Source organism: Macrotis lagotis, chromosome 5 (genome assembly GCF_037893015.1).
Source record: "Macrotis lagotis isolate mMagLag1 chromosome 5, bilby.v1.9.chrom.fasta, whole genome shotgun sequence".
NCBI classification, from domain to species: domain Eukaryota; kingdom Metazoa; phylum Chordata; class Mammalia; order Peramelemorphia; family Peramelidae; genus Macrotis; species Macrotis lagotis.
Window position 1 is genome coordinate 86,773,860 of NC_133662.1, and position 5,262 is coordinate 86,779,121.

Here is a 5,262-nt window from a genome sequence, read left to right on the forward strand (position 1 = left end):
TTTTTGCATAGAATTCAACAAAACAGCTCTCTCTCTCTCTCTCTCTCTCTCTCTCTCTCTCTAGTAATATATAGAAATGTTGAGGATTTATGTGGGTTTATTTTATATCCTGTAACTTTGCTGAAACTGCTAATTATTTTCAGAAGTTTTTTAGATGATTTGTTAGGGTTCTCTAGGTATTTTTAATTCTAATTCCTTCAGTTTCTTTTTTTCCCTCTCTTATTGCTAAATCTAAAATTTCTAATACAGTATTGAATATTAGTAGAGATAACTAGAATCTGTGTTTTTACCGCTGATCTTATTGGGAATGCTTTCAACTTAGCCCCATTGTATACAATACTTGTTGAGGGTTTCACATAGCCACTGCCTATCATTTTGAAGAACAATCCATTTATTCCTACATTCCCTAGAGTTTTTAGTAGTAATATGTACTATATTTAGCCAAAAGTGTTTTTCAGTATTTATTGAAATAATCATTATTTCTGTTAGGTTTGTTATTGATATACTCAATTATGCCGATAGTTTTCCTAATATTGAATCACCCCTGCATTCCTAGAATAAGTCCCACTTGGTCACAAAGTATTATTTTAGTGATAACTTGTTGTAATTGCTTTGCTAATATTTTATTTAAAATTTTTGCATCCATATTCATTAGGGAAATTGGGCTATAATTTTCTTTCTCTCTTTGGACTCTTCCAGTTTTAGTTATCAACACAATATTGTTGCCATAGAAAGAATTAGACAGAGTTCTTTCTTCACATATTTTTTCCAAATAGTTTCTATAATCTGGGAGAACAATGTACACATTACCAACAACAATGCGAAATGATCAACTTTTGTGGAAGCAGCTTCTCTCAACAGTTCAGAGAGCTAGGGCAACTGTATTAGACTAGCTATGGGCAATGCCATCCTCATCCAGAGGAATAAAAACAACACAAAATTTAAAAAAAACCTCTTCATAATCTGAATAACACTATATAACAACATCTCTTATGTATCTCTTTCCCTTAATCCTAATTTCCCATTCTGAAAAATGACTAATTTGTTAACAAGTTTATCACAAATATGTATGTACAATTTTAACCTGACTGGCACTGAGGGGAGGGCAGTGTGAAGGGAAAGGAAGGAAATTTTTTAACTTAAAATATACATATGCCTTTGAATGGATGGGGAAAAAGTTTCATAACATGTATTTGTAAAAATAAAAAATGAATAAAATTGGTTTAAATAAAATTGGAACCAATTTTTCCTTGAATGTTTGAAAGGATGTAAATTCATCTGTCCCTGAAGATTTTGTCTAAGAGATTCCATTGATGGCTTGTTGATTTTTTAGGTATTTAATTTCCTCTTCTTTTTACTTCAGCTATTTATGATTTTGTAAATATTCATACATTTTACTTAGTTATCAAATTTATTGATATAGTTAGACAAAATAGCTTTGAATTATTACTTTAATTTCCTCCTCATTGGTGGTGAATTTAACTTTTTCATTTGGGATACTAGTAATTTATTTATTTTTTTAAAAATCAGATTAACCAAAGGCTTGTCTATTTTATTATTTTTTTCATAAAACCAATATTGGCTTTATAGATTAGTTCAATAGTTTTCTGCTTTTGATTTTATTAATTTTTCCTTTAATTTTCATAATTTCTAATTTTGTATTTAATTGGAGATTTTTTAATTTGCTGTTTTCTAACTATTTTTTGAATGCTCAGTTCATTGATTTCCTCTTTTTTCTATTTTCTTCATATAAACATTTAGCTATATAATATATTCCTTTACAACTGCTTTGACTGTATCCTATGAGTTTTGGTATGTTGTCTCATCATTGTCACTGTCTTGGATGAACTCATTAATTCTTTTTACGATTTGTTATTTTATTATCTTTCCCTGACCCTTTATTGTATGAATTTTTATTGCATCATGATCTTAAAAATGTACATTTATTATTTCTGCCTTTCTGCATTTGATTATAAGGTTTTTATGCCTTGGTAATAGTCAGTTTTGTTATAGGTGCCTTGTAGTGCAGAGAAAAAGCTAAACTCTTTTCTTTCCCCATTAAATTTCCACCAGAGATCTAGCATATCTAAGTTTCTAAGATTTTATTCATCTTCTTAATTTCCTTCTTATTTATTTTGTGGTTGGATTTTTAAGTTTGAGGTCCACCATTATTAAAGTTTTGCTGTCTGTGTCTCCTTGCAATTCACTCAGTTTTTACTCTAGGAATCTTTAGACTATGCCACTAGGTGCATCCATGTTTAATAAGGATATTTCTTCATTGCCTATGATACCTTTTAAGAAGATATAGCTCTCTTCCTTTACCTTTTAATAAGATCCGATTTTTCTTTTCTTTATATGATATCAGGTATGCCACCCCTGATTTTTTTTTTACTTCTGCTGAAACTAATATATTTTGCAAAGTCTTTTACTTTCAATATATGGATATGTCTCTGCTTCAGATGTGCTTCTTATCAACAACATTTTGTAGGATTATGGTTTTTAATCCATTCTGCTATCTGCTTCCATTTTATGGGAGAGGTCATCCCATTCAAATTTACAGTTAAGATTACTAATTCTATATGTCCCTCCATGCTGTATTTTTACCATTTGTATTTTTCTCTTTCCTCTCATTCCTCCTCACCAAAGTTTTTACTCTTGAAATCTACCCTTTAACTTTTCTTTTAAAATTTAAATTACAGGGGTTTTTTTTCCATTTGCATCTTTTCCTTTCCATTTAAAAGTCCCTTCTTCCCTTTTGTTTCCATTCCCTCCCACTTCCTTGTAGATCAGGATAGTTTTTTTTTTAATTCAAGTGGGCATATATATTATTCCCTCTCTGAGTCAAACTTATTGAATAGAATTTACTCATTGTTCACACCCTCTCTTCTTTCCCTCTAACATCTTTGGGCCTCTTCACATAGTTGATTAATTGATTGCTTGTTTACTTTATAAGCTCAAAGTACAATGACAGGTTGACTGATTGATTGTTTTATTAGAAGCATTGCCTCATAGTCACTAATACCAACCCCCTCTTCTTTCTTACTAGAAATCCACTTCTCAAGAGCCATTAATCACTTAAATTATAATTATTTTATGCCTTAACTCCTTTTCAATTACTCTCCAAGAACCCACAATCCTTAGGAGACAAAATATCATCCAAAGTCAAATAATTTCATCAACCATTTGTACCCTCTCCCCAATCATACTCTCTCCCATGCTCCCCCTCCCCGTTTAGCTTCTCAACCAGGGCTCTTAAACTGTTGTTACTTGAAATATGGATAAACTCCAACCCATCAAGTAGATTCTCACCCTCTGCCTCTAAAGTCACTTCTGATTTAGAGTCCCAAAGTGCTCTAAGTACTCTCTTAAAGTTATCTCTTAAAATCTTTACAATTGATTGTAATGTTTGGGAAACACTGGCACAGGACTGCATACCATATCAGAAAAAATCCTAAACTTTGTGACCAAAGCAGAATTAAAGTAAGTCAAAGGAAACTGGAAAAGAAAAACTTAAGTTTATAGTAAACAGTTCTACTTTTCATTTGGGCTTTTTGTCTCAAATATAATCATCTTGTTCCTCTTGAATGAAAAGACAAGAATCAACCATACCCATAACCTTTAAATCCAATCTCTTCAATTATATGCAACCCTTTAACTATCCTAGGAGAAATGCAGTTCTCAAGAGCTACATGTATCCTATCTTCCCTTATAGTGTTGTATAATATTGGATGGTCTTGACTATCATTAGTTTTATTTTGTTTCTTTTTGTTTTTCTTCCTCTTTTCATTTACCTTTTTATTCATTTCTTGAGTGATATATTTGGTGATTTATTTCTCTGTTCAATTCTGATCTTTTAATCAGGATATTTTGGAAGTCCTCAATTTTGTTGAATATCCATCTTTTCCCCAATAATATATGCTGAATTTTGGAAGATATTAAATTCTTGGTTCTAATCCCAGGTCCTTTGCCCTCCAATATATGGTATTCCATATCCTCCTGTTGAAGCTGATAAGTCCTGTGTAAGTTTGTATTTCCTTCGTATTTCAATTGTTTCTATTTTGTTGCTTATAATATTTTCTACTTGATTCAAGAATTCTAGAATTTGACTATGATAGCCATTAGAGTTTTTATCCTGGGGTCTCTGTCTGGAGGAATTCTGTGTATTCTTCTAATAGTTATTTGTCTTCTTGCTCTAGTAGATTTGGACAGTTTTCCCTGATAATTTTCTGCATGATATTTGGGGTTTGGGGGGATTTAGTTTTTTTTCTTTTTTGGTTTTTGTTCCAGGCTTTCTGGTAGTCCAACAATTTGGAAATTATCTGCAGTTTGTTTTGTTTTTCTAAAATATACTTTACATGTTCTTCAATTTTTTTAAGTATTTTGACTTTGATGGAATTTTGTAGTCTCATAGATTGATTGGATTTTTATTTAATTAATTCAAATTTTTGGAGTTTTATTTTCTTCAATTAACTTGTGTTTTTCCTTTTCCAATTGGTCAATTTTACTTTTTGAAGAGTTGTATTTTTTTAAGGTTTTTTCAAGGCAATGGGGTTAAGTGGCTTGCCCAAGGCCACATAGCTAGGTAATTATTGTGTCTGAGGTCAGATTTGAACTCAGGTACTCCTGATTCCAGGGCCAGTGCTCTATGCACTGCACCGCCTAGCCTCCCCAAAGAGTTACATTCTTTATCCAATTGCTTATTTTTACTTTTAAAGGAGCTAATTTCTTTGTCCATTTTTCATAATTTTCCTGTGTGACTCTCATTTCTTTTTTTTTTCATTTTTTCTTCTTCCTCTCTTGTTTTTAAATTCTTTTTAATCTCTTCTATGAGCTTGTGGATTTGAGTCTAATTCAAAAACTCTTGTTTATTTTATTTTGTTTTTTTCTTTAAGGCAATGGGGTTTAGTGACTTGCCCAAGGTCCCACATCTAGGTAATTATTAAGTGTCTGAGGCCAGATTTGAACTCAGGTACAAAAGACTCCAGGGCTGGCTGCTCCACCTAGCTGCTCCAAATTCATTAACTCTTTTGAGACTCTCCCTGTGGGTAATCACTGTTTTCTTCTTCCAGTGTGGCATTGTTATCATATTTATCTGCATAGTAGTTTTCTACTACGAATTCTCTTTTAGTTTTTTTGCTCATCTTGAAATGTTTGAACTCTAATTCTAGGGTAGGGAGTATAGACCCAAGCTTTATATGCTGTGACTGACATCTGATCCCCCACTTGCAGTTAGCCAAGATATTGCCTATGCAGTCCAGGCTT